The sequence below is a fragment of the Lagenorhynchus albirostris genome, chromosome 12, assembly GCF_949774975.1.
Source record: "Lagenorhynchus albirostris chromosome 12, mLagAlb1.1, whole genome shotgun sequence".
Classification (NCBI taxonomy): domain Eukaryota; kingdom Metazoa; phylum Chordata; class Mammalia; order Artiodactyla; family Delphinidae; genus Lagenorhynchus; species Lagenorhynchus albirostris.
In genome coordinates, this window is record NC_083106.1 from 41364274 (window position 1) to 41382634 (window position 18361).

Consider the following 18361-nt stretch of genomic DNA (forward strand, 5'->3'; position numbering starts at 1 on the left):
GCTCTGGGGTGAAAATGGCCCAGCAGAATTGCTCTCTGTTGAGCTAAAATGACCGGCCTTATACCCTTACCTCCATCAGGAAGTACCCACCCTCCCTGCTCGGGAGGGCAGGACATTGGGAGAGGTAGCCCTGCAGCTGGGTCAGTTCCTGACCGCGCTGACAGCAACAAGTCCTCTTTTGAAGGGGCATCTGGGTGGTGCCACTTCACATCCATCACCCAGGCACACACACTATTATTTTAAACAAAAATGTAATCATATCATCTATGCTATTATGACCCTGATATTTTTTATTTAGCAACACAATGTAAACATTTCCTCCATGACCCCAAATATAGATCACATTCATTTTTAATTACTGCATATATTGCATTGAATAGATGTACAATACTAACGAAATCCCTGTTGAAGGGCGTTTGAGAACCTTTCTATTTTTTTGCTGTTATGAGTACCTCAGTCATGAACATCCTAATGTATATATCTTTTCACACATGTCTAATTGACATAAAGTAATTCCCAAAAATGGAATGGGCCAAAAGGTATCCATATTTGCATTTGAAGTGTAGTGCCAAATTACTCCCCAGAACGCTGTACCAATTTACCAGAGCACTGAAGATAATCAACATCGATCTTCTTAATCTTTGCTAATCTCATAGGTGATAAATAGCTCATTGTTTTCTTAATAACATTTATTAGTAAGTAGCCAGGTTAAATGCTGTTTCAGATGTTGACAGATTGTATCTCTTCATTTATTTTTCCTCTCATGAATTATCTGTACCCATCCTTTGCCCGTTTCTCTCTGGTTTGTGTCTGTTACATTGAGGATATGTACCTGTTTGGTACATATAATATAATGTTATTTGCTAGTATGTCATCTGTGTCTTATTTTTTCTTTTCCTTTTTCTTTCTCTTCTTATTTTATTTTATTAAACTAACCAAGTCCATTTATCACCTCTTTCAGAGTTCTGGTTTGGGCATTATTCCTAACAAATTTCTCTCTACCCAACTCTACATAGATATTCTCGTGAACTTTCTTCTGGTAATTTTGTAAATCCTTACACTTTCAAGTTTTCTATTAGTAAGTAATGTAAAAAATAGACATTCTCTCCCCAGCCCATTCCTTAATCTCATCTTATTCCCCAACCGTACTGAATTACCTATGATGGAGAAAAGCTAGGAAGAAAACACAGTCTTTATATTTCCAAATGGTCGTTTTGACGCAACTGCATCAAGTTGTCTGCTTTAATGGTCTTCCCTCCATCAGAAATGCCCCTGAATGGTCAGACTTTCCGTTTGGAGTTCATGGAAGCCCTGCCTCTACCTGCAATAGGAATCTGAGCCGGGAAGCAGTGTCCTTTCTGCCTCTAGACTGCGGACCTCAGGCCACCCACCTAGGCACGAGCTATGGACAACGGAAAGTGGACAAAATAAGTTCCAAACTGCAGCAGCTGTCCTAGGCATTTTTCCTGCTCACCCCCATCCGAGCTCCACATTCACCTTTCCTTCTACCCAGTTTCCCAGGCTTCCTAGCTCTGTACCTACATTTACGAGTTATCCACTCTGCTTTTCCCTCCTGTTGTTTTTTTAAAAACACCTTTATTGAGGTATAATTTACAGGCCACAAAATTCACTCATTTTTAATATACATTGCAATGGTTTTTAGTAAATTTACTGTGTGTGCCACTATCACCACAATCCAGTTTTAGGACATTTCATCACCCCACTAAGACCTTTTCTGTCCATTTACAATTAATCCCCACTCCCATCCCCAACCCCAGGCAACCACTAATCAATCTACTCTCTGTCTCTATAGAGTGGCCTTTTCTGGACAATGGAATCATATACCCCTCTAGTTTTGACATTGCCTCTTATCTCCAATGAGAAATGCCAGATTGAACTTCAGCTCTGTGGAAACTGACCAGCTAGACATAGGTTCACAAAACTGGTAAGTGACAGAGCTCTGACTCAGATCCAAGTCTTGTGATTCCAAATTCTTTCCACTCCCTCCTGCTTTCCTGATCTGGATACACTTTCAATGGTGAATGGAAAAATTTAGTAATGGCCACTTTAAAAAGCCTCAAAGCTCACTGGCCTTCTGAGTCTGGACACAGCTCCTGACTCTTCTCAGCCACCAGAGGGTGCCCCAAAGATCTATCTTTGAATTGGCTTTTGCTTGTCACAGTTGAGCATCTTAGGAAAAATTATGTGAATTGTGACCTGAGTGAGATCTTTCTGGGTGGTATTTTTCTTACAGTACTTTCCCTCTCTGGGTAACTGCAAATAGCAATGGAGAATAAAAGCTAGAAATGTGTTTGGTGCACATTGAAAGTTTTCTTTCAGGCTTCTCATACCAAGATTTCTTTTTTAAATACAATAAAAAGGGAAACTACAGATTTGATTTGGGAAGCTGGTGAAGTGTTCTTAAGTTATAACAATCCAGCATGACAGGTATCAGTTAATCATAATATTAAGGTGATTTTGTTAATCTTTTGCATTTTTACATAACTAAATTGATTCTTTGAGGGAAGGGAACTGGAAACATGTTTTTAAATTGTTACCCTGGGCTTCCCTGGTGGCACAGTGGTTAAGAATCCGCCTGCCAATACAGGGGACACGGGTTCGAGCCCTGGTCCGGGAAGATCCCACATGCCAGGGAGCAACTAAGCCCGTGTGCCACAACTACTGAGCCTGCGCTCTAGAGCCCGTGCGCCACAACTACTGAGCCTGCGCTCTAGAGCCCGTGCTCCGCAACAAGAGAAGCCACTGCAACGAGAAGCCAGCGCACTGCAGTGAATAGTAGCCCCTGCTCTCTGCAACTAGAGAAAGCCCGCGCAGCAATGAAGACCCAATGCAGCCAAAAAAATATAATAAATATATAAATGCAGTATCTGTGTAGCTAGAATTAACTGGATAATCATTCAATATGACAATTGAATTTATCTTTGAGAAATAATTTTATTGTGACATATCACCAGCTATCCGGACAAAAATGGCTGAACTCAGTTGTCAATTTAGCCTCTAAGAGGAGTCTCCAGAATCCAGAGGGCACATGTGCCTCCGGGCCTCCCCCAGCTGAATACCTCCTACACTCCCCTTCATCCTGCACAGAGGATGGATGGATGGATGGATGGGAGCTGATCAACAGCCAGGATGGGAGCTCCTGGGAGGATCTTCAGGGGCGCTTAATGATGACTGTGCTGAGCACCACACCTGCCTGTTGTCACCGTCACTGGAGCCGTATGTCTGGTGGTGCCATGTCCCTGTCCCCACCATGAACTGCATGCTCCCCAGAATCCGGGCTACAGCTATGGAACCAGGATTAGACTGGGGCCACAGGACAGGTTTTAGGACTGCATCTTCCCATACCTAGCTGTGTCACTTATCCTTTCTCTATCTCAGTTTAAAAAGTCTGTAAAATGGCAATACTGTTTGCCTTAATCACCCTCTACCTTACAGGGTGGTTTCAAGGAACGCATGGCAAGAAAAGAATGCTGGACAAATGTGAAGTATGATTATTATAACACTGTGCCTGTGTGAGAAAGAGAAATAGGTGCTGAAGCAAAGGTCGAGGACAGAGAGAGAGAAGGAAATTAGGAGAGGGAGAGAAGAAACCACAGTTCCATAGGCACGACTCTTCCTGAAGTCACATGAAGACACCTTTCCCTATCTTTAGTCTAGTCACCCTCCTCTGAAAAATAGAAAATAATCCATTCCTGTGTTAGGAGATGATTTTGCCAATATTTTTCAAGCACCAGAAGTTCAAAAACATTTTAATGTTTTTCCAGGAGAATTAATTTACTTTTAAAATATAAATGTCCCAATTAAATCCTGGTATGGGACACAGCCAATCAAAACCTTCATTAACTGGAATGAGAGGTTGAGAACAGACTCACAAGTGAGAAGATGTGTCTTTTACACCTATCCTTCTCTTGACAACTAAGCCATTTGTGAAAACCCTGCCTTTAAGTGATGACATTGAAAGGAGGGTGCTTAGAATTTCAAAAAATGGCAAACCTTCAAGTACTTTCAAAGCATCTAATTCTATGCAATGAATTAATATGCTAATAAGGGAGCACAGCATTCTGGTCACCTTAGTAGGGTCCCTGCTACCTAAGGAAGGGAGCATTTTATTGGTTTCTATCTCCAAATGGCAGCCCGTTAAAACCTGGGCCACCTGATACTCTCCGACTAGAAAATATTGTCTATATAAATTGATGAAACTGTGATGTTGAAATAGCACTTTTTTTTATCATGCTAAAACACACACAACATAAAATTTACCATTTTTAAGTGTATGATTCATTGGCATTAAGTACATTCAGGGTTGTGTAAACATCACCATTAGCCATTTACAGGACTTTTTTGTCATCCCAAACAGACTCTTCACCATTAAGCAATAACTCCCTATTCTCCACCAGTCCCTGGTAACCACGATATATCACTTTTATATTCATTTAGTATGTCTGGGGATGAGAAAGTCATTTTACAAAAAGGAAAAGTGGGGGAGTTAAAAAATGGCAAAACTCTGCAGAAGTCATTATAGTGAAAATCATAAATCTGTCCATCTTTTCCGAACACAGAATGAACATCAGAATCGGCCTGTGATGGGGAATGCTGCTACACACAGACAGTAAAGATGACACCCAGTCCTAGATGTGTTTGCTGAGCACTGAGGACGCTCCCACAAAGTAAGGACGTTGCAGAATCTCCTGAGAACCCAGAGAGGGCTCAGGCAAGGCTGGTAGGTGTGGGCGTCTGCCTGGGGTCAGCAGCGGCGCAAGGCCATGGTCTCAACCTAAACCTTCACGCTAATTATCTGAACTCTGAACATTTTTCCAAAGCTAAAAATTTAATTACTACCAAAAGGGACATTATTCTATAGTTTGAAACACCTACACAATTACCTCTTAAATAAAATTCAACCTCTAAACCAACCACAATTCATACTTTTTAAAAAGCACATAAAGAAAAACGTTAATGAAGATATTAATGATCTGTCTTAAATCTGGACTCACAGAGTCTCCTCTTTTGTGCTTTATTTACAGTCTTAGGCGCTTAATCTAACTGGCCTCTTTCCAAGACCCAGCTTCTTCTGAAAGCACATGGATTTCCTTGTGAAGGAAATACTTACACTTAAAGCCTTTCTAGGCTCCCTTCCCCCAAGGCATTTTGCTAATGTGTACCAGAACAATCTTGAAAGGAGAAAAAAGGAAAAAGAGAATGAAGTGCTTTGTGTAGAAAAGAGTCTGCCTTTGGGCACATCTAGCACAACTGCCTCCTGTCCTATTCATCTGCAACCTGGTTAAGAGAACCAGAAATAATTTACTGTGAGTGGTGCTTCCTATAATAACAGCTAACATTCATTTGAACACTTGCTATGTGCCAGGCACTATGCTACATTCTAAGGATAATCTCATTTGCTCGGCACAACTACCCAATAAGTTAGGAATCATTTGTATGAATATTGCATATATTGAGGAAACTGAGGCTTTAAAGACTTGAAGCAACTTGACCAGATTCACACAGCAAATCCGTGGTTGAGCCAGAATTTGAACCCTAACTAATCTGACTCCAGGAGCCCCCCGATGACACTGATCCAACTCATGCAAAATCTCTAGGAGATGTTAACTTATACTGTACAGGTGAGAAAACTGGAGATTAGAGCAGTTAATTGATCGGCCCAAGGTTGCTGCTATTATGTGATTGAACAGAGAATCAGGCCTGGTGTTTTGGGCCTTCAAGCCCTTGTTCTTTCCAGTAAAGACGCATGTCCCATTCCCCGAGGCCACTTTAAAAACAGAAGGGAAACTGAACTGATGTACAACAAGAGTAGTTGAGTGGCAGCTTATCCCTCCCACTGACCTTGTACTTCTAGGAAGTCTCCAGGGTCTGATAGATCTTTGCACAAATTCCCGGCCTGCCTGCAGCCTCCTGAAGCCACTTGACACAAATTAGGTGATCAAGGTTCAGTTACTGAAGGGGATGAAAATAATACAAATTGTAACGTTTGTTTACACGCTTTCTGGCTCTGATAGGAACCGCCAACCAACAGGTGTTCCCCGTCCACCTGAAAGAACAGAGGACATGTGAGAATAAATTTACAAGTGTTGTATGGAATGTTTTAAGTGCTATTACCCTTAAGCACTTGTTTATTTCTCTCAGGCAAAGCAACTCCATCCAAAGACCTACACTGTAATTTAGGACAGGAGGGTCTCTTTACACTCCATGAAATTCTTGCAAACTTACTTTCCAAACCAAACTGTGATGTCGAATTTTGACTGAGAAAAAAATCTACAAATATGTATACATATATATATATATATATATCCCAGGATGTTGATTTTTATCTATGTGACTGTTAGGAGAAAAGAATGGTTATAATCATTGAAATGAACATTACTCTCAGGGAGCCAGTCAATTAATAATTATGGAAAACCTATGTTCAGTACATTTTAAAGATAGTCTATGGTGATACCATTTAAAATGAGCAACTACTTTGGCAAACATGAACAATTTATGCTTATTTGTCTGTTTTTTAAAAATTAATTTTCTTGGGAATTCCCTGGCGGTCCAGTAGTTAGGACTTGGTGCTTTCACTGCCCTGGTTGGAGAACTAAGATCCTGCAAGCCACGCGGAGCGGCCAAAAAAAAAAAATATTTTTCTTTTCTTTAATTTTTTAATTGAGATATAATTGACATATAATATTATATTAGTTTCAGGTGTACAACATAATGATTTGATATATGTATATACTGTGAAATGATCTGCACACTAAGTCTATTTAACATCCACATCACTACACATAGTTACAAAAATTTTTTTCTTTGAATGAGAACTTTTAAGAATTACTCTCTTTGCAACTTTCAAATACACAATACAGTAGCTCTTGTTTCAGACTGAGATTTAAAGGCCAAGAACAGGATGTTGAGAAAGTAAGTTGACTGCCCAAACTAGATTAGAAAAAATAATTCCAGAACAGGGACATGAAGAGCTTCTCTCTTTCTCTGGTTAGCAGGGACAAGAAAAGACAGCTAGGATACCTGAAGCTTAGAACTCAGTAGGGCAACCAGAGCTTTCCTTTGAAGGAGCAGTAAACAGACAGCAGGTGAAAGTATGTCCTTATCAGAAACTGCTGTAAGGAAATGCCTTCTCATTACGCATGTCACCTAAGCCAGGCGTTTCCAATTGCCTTTCCCCTGAAAGTTTCCGCTGGTCTTATTCAGAAAGCCATTCCCTCTGGGGTAAGAGGGAAATAAAGACACCTAGAAGTGGGTCAGAAAACTGCCTCAGCCTACTTGCTACGTGTGGCCATTCTTTTGTTTTCTGGTTTATCTTCATCTTTTCCTGCCCCTCCCTTTCTTTTAGACTCTCAAGTTTGTGGAGGGTTTTTTTGTTTATTTTTTTGAGAACCACTGAGCTGTTTATTTTTAATTGAACTATAGTTGATTTACAATACTATATTAGTTTCAGGTGTACAACATAGTGATTCAATATTTTTATAGATTATACTTCATTTAAAGTTATTATAAAATATTGGCTTTATTCCCCATTCTGTACATTACATCCTTGTAGCTTCTTTATTTTATACGTAGTAGTCTGTACTTCTTAATCCCATACCTCTATTTTACTCCTCCCCACTTCTCTCTCCTCAGTGGTAACCACTGGTTTGTTCTCTATACCTGTGAGCATGTTTGTTTTGTTATATTCGTTCATTTGTTTTCTTTTTTAGATTCCACATATAAGAGCTAACATACAGTGTTTGTCTTTCTCTGATTTATTTCACAAGCATAATTACCTCCAGGTCCATCCGTGTTTGTGCTCTTGAAACTGCACACTCAGGCATCACCCATGATGTTGTCTCCATCTCATTCTTTCTCTTTGACATTCTGCTCTATTTGACTGTGCCGATCACTGTTTTATTCTGCAGTGCAGGTAGAACCCCAAAGCATCTGCCAGGAAGCTCCTTCCTAAATGAGAAGGGGCCAAAAGCTGGCCTTTAGACAGAATACCAGAGGTCAGTGTGGTCAAGGTCAAGGCCAGGAATTCAGATTGTTGGAATTGAGAAAGTGGGAAGGACAAGTGGAAAGTTGGAAATAACAGAGCTCAGACTCACTGGAGACCACTGGGATAAGTCAGCGCCCGAAGTGGAGTAACTAGGAGCAAGAGGGAGTCTTATGTCAGCTGTTGTGCATAGTGCGGTGGGGATGCAGGCAGAGTGGAGCTGTAAATGAGACGCCTACAAAAAGGCCCATAACTCTAGCCCGTAGGGCCAAAGGGCTTTGGAGGTAGAGGCCGAGGCTCTGGGTCCATCACTCTTGTTCATAGGATGATGGAAGCCCTGCTGAGCAGGACACAGGGGTTCAGTTCTACTGCCTAATCCTGCCCACCAGAACTTACCTTTTAGATTCTGTACATTATATTCATTATTGTCTCATCCTACCCCTTTGACCTTTGGCCTTCTTTATCTTCATCATCTCTCTTCATCCTAACTTCATCTTTTTTTCTCTGTAGATCCTCTCTTTTTTCAGCATCCCTGCCTTCCTTGTTCACTTCCTTGTTCACCCCGTGTTCTGGGATGTCTACATTCCAATTCTCTGGCTTGAACAGCCTCCCAGACCTTGCCTGTGGATATCCCACTGTCACTTTATGGGCTCATCCTGGACAGTCAGCTCTCACAGCAGAAACTTCTAACAGGAGTGCCACAGTTGGACTGAACTAGAACACTCTCCTCCCAACCTTTGGATTCAAGGGATGGGTTTTTTCTGGTCCATGTTCTGGAGGCTCATGGTCCTTTTAACCCAGAATACAATCACTATGTTGGAGTCAGCACTACTCTTAAGGGATCCTGTCTGCCAGGGAATTGCTAGACCTTGTAGTCACTCGCCCTGAGGAGGCAGAGTAGGGCCACTCATTTCTGGGACCTCTGCAGGTGGCCAAGGTCACTTGCCCAGCAGTTCCTGCCCGCTAGGTTGCGAAGAGCACTTTCTTTCTTTGATCCTCTACGTCCTGAACTCACAATCGGGGTATTCACAGATCGATCAGTTCTCATTTATCCAAAATCCCCTGACCCCTTCTGGTTTACCTCACATGGGACTTTGGAATTTCTTTGTCTCCTTCTGTCACAACTCATTTCTGCATAATTCTTTCAGCACAAAGGTCTAAAAAGGTTTTGCAAATTTTCACTTTAAAATCTATGCAAGAAATATTACTCTTAAGACACTTGGAAAAATCTTCCAGAAAGAGTGAAATGTTAATTATATCGGATATTTATGTGTCCTTCAATGTAGAATGAAGACTGCCTAGTACAAACAGTGCTTTCTCCCATGTCTTTTCTTTTTCAATAAACTTGAATTCCCTTGTAGCTTCTTTTTTTTTTTTTTGGCCACACTGCACGGCATGTGGGATCTCAGTTCCCAGCCCAGGGATTGAACCTACACCCCCTGCCGTGGAAGTACGGAGTCTTAACCGCTGGATTGCCAGATAAGACCCCCTTGTAGCTTCTTTTTTTTTTAATTAATTAATTTTAAAATTTTAGGTTTATTTATCTATCCTCCCCCCTTATTATTTTATTTTATTTTATTTTTTTGGCTGCTTTGGGTCTCCGTTGCTGTGTGCAGGCTTCTCTCTAGTTGCGGCGAGCAGGGGCTACTCTTCGTTGCAGTGCGCTGGCTTCTCATTGCGGTGGCTTCTCTTGTTGTGGAGCAGGGCTCTAGGCACACGGACTTCAGTAGTTGCAGCGTGCAGGCTCACTAGTTGTGGCACATGGGCTTAGTTGCTCCACGGCATGTGGGATCCTCCCAGACCAGGGCTCGAACCCATGTCCCCTGAATTGGTAGGCAGATTCTTTTTTTTTAATTTTTTTAAATTTATTTTTTTATACAGCAGGTTCTTATTAGTCATCCATTTTATACACACCAGTATATACATGTCAATCCCAATCTCCCAATTCATCCCACCCCAACCCCCCACCGCTTTCTCCCCTTGGTGTCCATACGTTTGTTCTCTACATCTGTGTCTCAATTTCTGTCCTGCAAACCAGTTCATCTGTACCATTTTTCTAGGTTCCACATATATGCGTTAATATACGATATTTGTTTTTCTCTTTCTGACTTACTTCACTCTGATTCTCCCAATCCAAGAACATGGTATATCTCTCCATCTGTTTGTATCATCTTTGATTTCTTTCATCGGTGTCTTATAGTTTTCTGCATACAGGTCTTTTGTCTCCCTAGGTAGGTTTATTCCTAGGTATTTTATTCTTTTTGTTGCAGTGGTAACTGGGAGTGTTTCCTTAATTTCTCTTTCAGATTTTTCATCATTAGTGTATAGGAATGCAAGAGATTTCTGTGTATTAATTTTGTATCCTGCAACGTTACCAAATTCCTTGATTAGCTCTAGTAGTTTTCTGGAGGCATCTTTAGAATTCTCTATGTATAGTATCATGTCATCTGCAAACAGTGACAGTTTTACTTCTTTTCCAATTTGTATTCCTTTTATTTCTTTTTCTTCTCTGATTGCCATGGCTAGGACTTCCAAAACTATGTTGAATAATAGTGGTGAGAGTGGACATCCTTGTCTTGTTCCTGATCTTAGAGGAAATGCTTTCAGTTTTTCACCATTGAGAATGATGTTTGCTGTGGGTTTGTCATATATGGCCTTTATCATGTTGAGGTAGGTTCCCTTTATGCCCAATTTCTGGAGAGTTTTTATCGTAAATGGGTGTTGAATTTTGTCAAAAGCTTTTTCAGCATCTATTGAGATGATCATATGGTTTTTATCCTTCAGTTTGTTAATATGGTGTATCACATTGATTGATTTGTGTATATTGAAGAATCCCTGCATCCCTGGGATAAATCCCACTTGATCATGGTGTATGACCCTTTTAATGTGTTGTCAGATTCTGTTTACTGGTATTTTGTTGAGGATTTTTGCATCTATATTCATCAGTGATATTGGTCTGTAATTTTCTTTTTTCGTAGAATCTTTGTCTGGTTTTGGCATCAGGGTGATGGTGGCCTCATAGAATGAGTTTGGGAGTGTTCCTTCCTCTGCAGTTTTTTGGAAGAGTTTGAGAAGGATGGGTGTTAGCTCTTGTCTAAATGTTTGATAGAATTCACCTGTGAAGCCATCTGGTCCTGGCTTTGGTAGGCAGATTCTTAACCACTGCGCCACCAGGGAAGTCCTGTAGCTTCTTATTTGCCTTAATATCCAAACTTGGGAAAGGTTTGTGATTTTGAAATGCAGAGCCTTTCTGAAAATTGAATGAAGATATTACAGTTTTACAACTTGTCCTAGGGGATAAAAGATTATGAGAACATTAAATCCAGAGTTGTAGGGATTGGTGCACTTTGCAAAGAATGGTGACTAGCATTGAAATGATATTTATGGCTCACTGAGTTACTTTGATACCAGCAAAAATTACCCTGGGAGCCTCTAATACATCACTTATTCTGTTTGCTATTTCTCACTAACTATAGGCCTCAAAAGTTTACAATTCAAATACTGTAAGTTTTGATGTATGAGGATTGGAGTAAGCCAAGGAGGACTTGATGTGACTTATAAAGTAATGAAATGCTGAAGCATTTGTGCCATTTGAGAAGTCTTAGAATATTCCTGTTATTTTCTATAATAATTTGTATTCATGGCACACTTTACATTTTACATTATAGATGGAGTTGAGACCCCTGTATACTATTTCCTTCCCTTCCACCCCAGAAATACATACTACAATGAATCTGATATTTAACATTCCTGTGCATGGTTTCCATTTGTGTTATATATTAATTCATCTATAAAAATACATATAATATTGCTTTCCATGTTTTGAAATTCTCTCAAAATATAACATACTATATAAATCCTCTTTCAACTTGCATTTTTTTTTTGCTTAACATTCTTTTAAGATTTAGTGTATTGATTCATGTAACTCCAGTTTATTTATTGAAATTTCTATATAGTATTCTTTTGTATGAATAGACCTCAAATTATTTATCCATATTTCCTGTTGATGAATATTTAGATTGTTTTGATGTTTCTCATCATTACAAACAGTGTTGAGATGAACATCTCTGGATATGTTTTCTTGTGCATGTTTGTAAAGATTATTTAAGGTAAATACTTAGGAGTCAAAGTATTCTGGATCGTAAGCTATTTTTTTTAATTTTACTAGACAACTTTTCTATCAGGAAAGTTTTTGATTACAGGATACAGAAAAGCTCACCAACAGTTGTTTGTGAAATAAAGATTGAATTATCTAACATTGTCAACAAAGGACCCAGTCACTTTCAATCCTTCAACTCTTACTACCTTAGTGTGATGGCTTTGGTCCTCTTGATTGTCACCTCATGATCACAAAATGGCTTCCACAACTCCAGGCATCACAGTCTCATTCCAGTGTCCCAAACAAGAGAAAAGAGTATGTAGAAAAGGGGGCTTCTTTTTTTTTTTAGGGAGGAAAAACCTTCCTATTTTTCTAAGGGTAGACCACTACTGACTTAGGATGGGGACATGTTTGAAGAATAAAGGGAACCCCCCCACCTCTACCCCCACCCTTGGGGACTCTCGTGTCCTAGCAACCAGAAGTTCTTCATCAGACTTCCCTTTACATCCCATTGACCAGAATGGGGTTGCAGCCTCTTGGTGTCAAGGAAATGGGAAAACATATCTAGCAAAATGTTATAGGATGGTTATGATTGGCTCCAACCAGACATGATTCATACACTGAGCCTAAGGACATTGCTGTTCTAAAAATATTGGGGTTTGGTAAACAAGGAAGAAGAATGGAATGTCTAATCTTTAGGCGATTGGCCACTTCCATACTTTGCAAAGACGTTGTACCAGTTGACACTCCCAGGATCAGTATATGAGCATTCCTGTTGTGCCATATCCTTGGCAATACTTGGTATTTTTTAAATTTCAGTTTTCTTGAGGTATAACTAACAAAAGTATAAGATATTTAAAGTGTACGTCATGGTGATTTGACATACATATACCTTGTAAAAGGATTCCTCCCTTCTAGCTAATTAACACATCCAATGCCTCACCTGTTTATCACATATTTATCTTTTATTTGATGAGAACATTTAAGTTCTATTCTCTTACCAAATTTCAATTATACAGTATAGTGTCAGCAACTATAGTCACCATGTTTTACATTAGATTCTCAGACCTTATTCATCTTTATAGCTGAAGGTTTGTACTCTTCTACCATCCTCTCCCTATTTCCTCCACCTCCTGCCGCCCACCAGTCCTAGCAACCACTTTCTACTCTGTTTCTATGAGTTATGACTTTTTTAAAAAAAGATTCCATGTGTAAGTGATATCATGCAGAATTTGTCTTACTCTGTCTGACTTATTTCACTTTGCATAATACCCTCAAGTTTCATCCATGTTGTTACAAATGACAGGATTTCCTTCCTTCTCGTGGCTGAATAATATTCCATTGTAAATATAAACCACATCTTTTGTACATTCATCTGTTGAAAGGCATCTAGGTTGTTTCTGAACGTTGGCTATTATGAATAATGCTGCAATTAACATGTGAGTGTAGCTATCTCTTCAAGATCCTGTTTTCATTTGCTTTGGATATATACCCAGAAGTGGAATTGCTGGATCATATGGTAGTTTTATTTTTAAATTTTTGGGGAACCTCCATACTCTTTTCCCCAGTGGGTGCACCAATTTACATTCCCACCAACAGTGCACAAGTGTTCCCTTTTCTCCACATCCTCGCCATTTGTTATCTCTGTCTTCTTCTTTTTTTTTTTTTTTTTTGCGGTACGCGGGCCTCTCACTGTTGTGGCCTCTCCCGTTGCGGAGCACAGGCTCCGGACGCGCAGGCTCAGAGGCCATAGCTCACGGGCCCAGCCGCTCCGCGGCATATGGGATCTTCCCGGACCGGGGCACGAACTCGTGTCCCCTGCATCGGCAGGCGGACTCTCAACCACTGCGCCACCAGGGAAGCCTCAGCATTAAGTTTTTCATTGTAAATATTTTCAGTTTTTTTATCTGCTATATCCTTTTCATTGCAAACTCTATTTCTACTTTCTCTCTTTTTTCTTAATAAATATTGCCAGGGATTTGTCTACATTATTAGTCCTTTTAAAGAAACAGCTTTGGTTGTATTGGTAATCTTTATTGTATCTTTGTTTTCTGTTTTCTTAGTTTTTGCTCATACCTTTGTTAGTTCTTTCCTCCTGTTTTCTCGGGGTATATTTTGATACTAACTTCTCGAATGGGAAATTTAATTCATTAATTTTCTGTGTTTTCTTCTAATGTAGGAGCTGAGAAAGCAAATGCAGAGCCTCCACCCCTGCCCATTTTCCTGCCACGGGCCCCAACGCCATGTTTCCAGGACTCACTCATGACCTTCTGTACTGACAGCCCCACAGGGGAAGCTGAAGCCAGACTATAACCCAGAGAGTCTGTTCAGCTGATCTCCAAGGAGCGGCAAACCGTCTTCTCCATACACAGCTAGGCTCGCGTTTTAAAGTCCAAAACCCAAAACCAGGTTTGTCAAAAGTGAACACTGTATTAAGATACACACACACATATATATCTACCTATATATGTATGTGTGTGTATGTATGTATCTACCTATACATGTATGTGTGTGTATATATGTGAAAAAATCACAAAGAAAAGCAAAAGAATGATTAGTTCAAAGGCCAGTACAGCTGTTCCCTCTGGGAAGAAGGGAGGAGACGACGTAAAAGATGCAGGGAGATTAATTGATAGAACAAGTGATTAAATATAAGAGGTAACAGAATCAAGGCCAAAATGAAAGAGTTAATCTTTGAGATAAGCAGGGAAACTTTATTTTCTATAAATAATGATGGGGAGGATGTCTTTTAAAGTTGGGAATGTGAGGGAGAAGATTGAAGAACTTCGCATCAATCATTTCGGGAAAGTGGAATAAAGGTCATCTGCTAAGAGGCCAGGGAGCAGTGGGGGGTTGGGTGTCAGGCTCCAGTGTCTGGAACATTTTCTTGCTCAATAAATGTGGGTTGAATAAATGCTGAATACGAGTTTTTAAAATATTGGAATAAACACTGTTGGTCATTTGCTAGGAAGTAAACCATGAAAGAATATAAGAAGAAAAGAATACTTGGACAGCTCTGCAGGTTCAAGTGAGGTTAGGTAGCGTGAAACTATTGTAGTAAAGCCAACTGGCAACCCAAGAGCTCTGGAGAAGAAAGAAAATGGTGGGCTTGGGAAGGAAGGAGTAACAAAAGGGATGCATTGTAGGGGGTTAGTAAAAGCATAACAGAAATAGCGAGTCATGGGACCAGGCTGGCTAACAAGGGAAATGAAGCAAGGAGGGAAATGAAACCAGGCAGGGAGGAAGAGAAGGGTTGAGGGACTAGAGTTCCCTCCACTGAAGTTTCTCTACTGGCTCATTCCCATCACCATACAAACTTGCCGTTATTTCTCTCATCTTTAAACCAAACCAAACAAAGCCCTACTCTTAACCTCAATTCCCCTGTCGGCTTCCGCCCCATTTCTCTGCTCTACTTTGCAGAGGACGTCCTTCAAAGAGTCTCTTATACTCACTGTCTCAAATTTCCCTCCTCCAGTTCTCTCCGAAACCCACTCCAACGAGGCTTCGCTTCACGGACCTCCACTGAACCCACGCTGGTCAAGGTCACCAGTGACCTCCATTTCGCTAAATAGAGTGATCAATTCTCAGTTCTCATTTTACCAGCGCTATCAGCAGCATTAGACACAGCTGATCACTTCCTGCTGCCTAAAACAATTTCTTCACTTGGCTTCTAGGGCGCCACACCCTTGGCTTTTCTCCTTTGTCTCTGGCTGCTCATTCCTAACTCTTTTTTGTTGGTCCTCCTTTTTCCCCTGACCTTTCAACCCTGGAGTATCTTAACGCTGAATCCTTGTTCTTTGTCTCTTCACCGTCTATACTCACTCCTTGGCATTACTATCTTGTTCTAAGCCTTTAAATGCCACCTATGCCTTCCAAATCTATATCTCCAGGCCAGAACAGGCTCCTAAAATTCAGACTCATTCATCCATCTCCTACTCGACATAATGGATACCTGAAGTTCAGTTTGTCCAGAACTGACCTTCTGACTGTCCCGCCCTTCCCTTCCCCTGCATCTGCTCCACCCAGAGTCTTCTACTTCTCAAATGATGTCAAATCCATCCTTCCATTTGTTCAAACCAGAAGTCTTAGTGTCAGCCTTTACTCCTTTCTCTGACACTGCATGTTCAATCAATTGGCACCTCCTGTAGGTGCTTTCAAAATATATCTAGAATCCAGCCATTTCTCACTACATCTGTTACTGTTACTCTGAGCCATCACATTTCACCTAGGTAAATAGACTACAATATCTAGAATAGTTTTGCCTTGCTTGTACCTTTTCACTTCCCATCAACTCCCCACAACTTAATCTATTCTCAACATACCAAAGTGGTCCTTTTAAAAGTACATTAGGGACTTCCCTGGTGGCGCAGTGGTTGAGAATCCACCTGCCAATGCAGGGGACACGGGTTCGAGCCCTGGTCCAAGAAGATCCCATGTGCCGCGGAGCAACTAAGCCCGCACGCTGCAACGAAGACGCAACGCAGCCAAAACTAAATAAATAAAATAAATGAAAAAAAAAAGGCACATTAGATCCCACATTCCTCTCTTCTAAAACCTCTAATAGCTTTCCATCACACTCAGAGTAAAAGCCAGAGTCCCCCCAGTGGCCTACAGCATCCTCCACAATCTGCTCTAAAATTACCTGGCCCGGTGTGTCTTTACCACTCTCCTTGTCTCTCACTTTCTCTGCTCTGTCCACTGGACTCCTTGCTCTTCCTAGGACACCCCCAGCCTGCTCCTTACTTCGGGCCTTTGCAGTGGCTCTTCCATGGCCTCAAATGCTCTTCTCCTAGATGACATATGGCTGAAGGCTGACTCCCTCACCACATTCATATCTTTGCTCAAATGTCAATGTTTGATCTAAAATCACACCAGTGGTATGCTGGTAAACGTTTATCAGCTGCCTCTCTGAGAAAAACAAGCTGCACTTTGTAAGATCTGCACATTTCCACGGTGCGAATACTTTGCTGTTTCAGGTTACCAACGTGATGTCACTGAATTGATGCTGATGAACATGGAGCTGGAGAAGAGATGCCACAATCAGCTCCTGGAAGCTGATTTTCTAGAGCACGTATCACCGCCTTGCATAGCAAGGTACTTATCCCCAAGTAGTGTGTATTATCTGCCTCCTCCCCACCAAGCCCCCAGGGACTTTTGTCAGTTGTGTTCTTGACGTCCTGTAAGAACGATGCCTAGCACAGAGTAGGCTGTCAATACCTCGTTAAATGAATGAACGAATTTCCTAATGAGGGTGATATAGTGCAGATATGCTAATATTGATTGACTAGGAGAATGTTCAGGCCGAGAGCTGTGGTCAGAGGGCTTTATGAGGTTGAATAGCAGCTCCTTGTTTTGAAGCTCTATACTTAACTTAAAGAGCATTATTTCAGACTGTTATTATTATGGGTTTGAATAAAAAGCATAATGTGCATTGAAAACTAACAAAGGAATTTATAGGTGTGCACTCATTAAAAAGAGAGAGACAGAATTATTGATAGTTTTAGGAATTCTTTGCTGTCACTCTTCTTTAAATAATCTGCCCTAGAGACTTTCTTTTATTCAGTGAATGTGTCAGTGTGACACATTCTTCACATCCTGATCCAGGGCCTTGAACATCTGGATTTTTCTCCTCTTGCAAATGTATGCCCTCTTAAAATTTAGAAATTCCGTTTACATTGAAGCTTCAAATAAAACTTTTTTCTTAATATACCACAGAAATCTATTTCTTCTCCATACATTCACTGACATAGGACCATGTCAGTGAGTGTGTCGTTTTTATGAGCTCAAAGACTAATCATTAATTAACCGTCCTGCCTTTCTGAAAGTGGTGTACTGTTCTCACACTTGGATATAATCGGCCTCTGCCTACACTGCCTTCAATTTGAAAGGTACTTAGCCTATTAACAGCAGCCTCAAGCCTTTATAGGCACATTTCCTACAGCAAGTTGTTCTCATTTATCCAGTTTTTTCAAAGGATATCTTCCATGAATGACATAAATGTTGAGTGCCATTTAATATTCTCCTCTGACACGTTGTTGGATTTGCTGTTTAGGTACAGCGTGGCCAGGATGGGAAATATTGATGTTATACTTACGTTTTTCTACTTAAAATTTAAAAAAAACAATTCATGCCCAATGTAAATTTCCAAAATCAGAAATGAAAGGAAGACCGGAATACAGATGATAAGTGTAAGTGCTGGTTCTTGGCACTGACAAGGAGTGCAGACCTCTATAAGCATCTCCCGAAGGACATTATAGTCA

At 40.6% G+C, this 18361-nt stretch overlaps 1 long non-coding RNA gene across 1 annotated transcript; it reads left to right on the forward strand.

The window, feature by feature from the left end:
* The first annotated feature begins 1335 nt into the window (after positions 1-1335).
* Positions 1336-17810, forward strand: LOC132530615 (uncharacterized). Its single transcript, XR_009543836.1, has 4 exons — positions 1336-1945; positions 4581-4741; positions 14281-14510; positions 17078-17810. It is a non-coding gene; the product is annotated as an uncharacterized LOC132530615 (long non-coding RNA).
* The last annotated feature ends 551 nt before the right edge of the window (positions 17811-18361 follow it).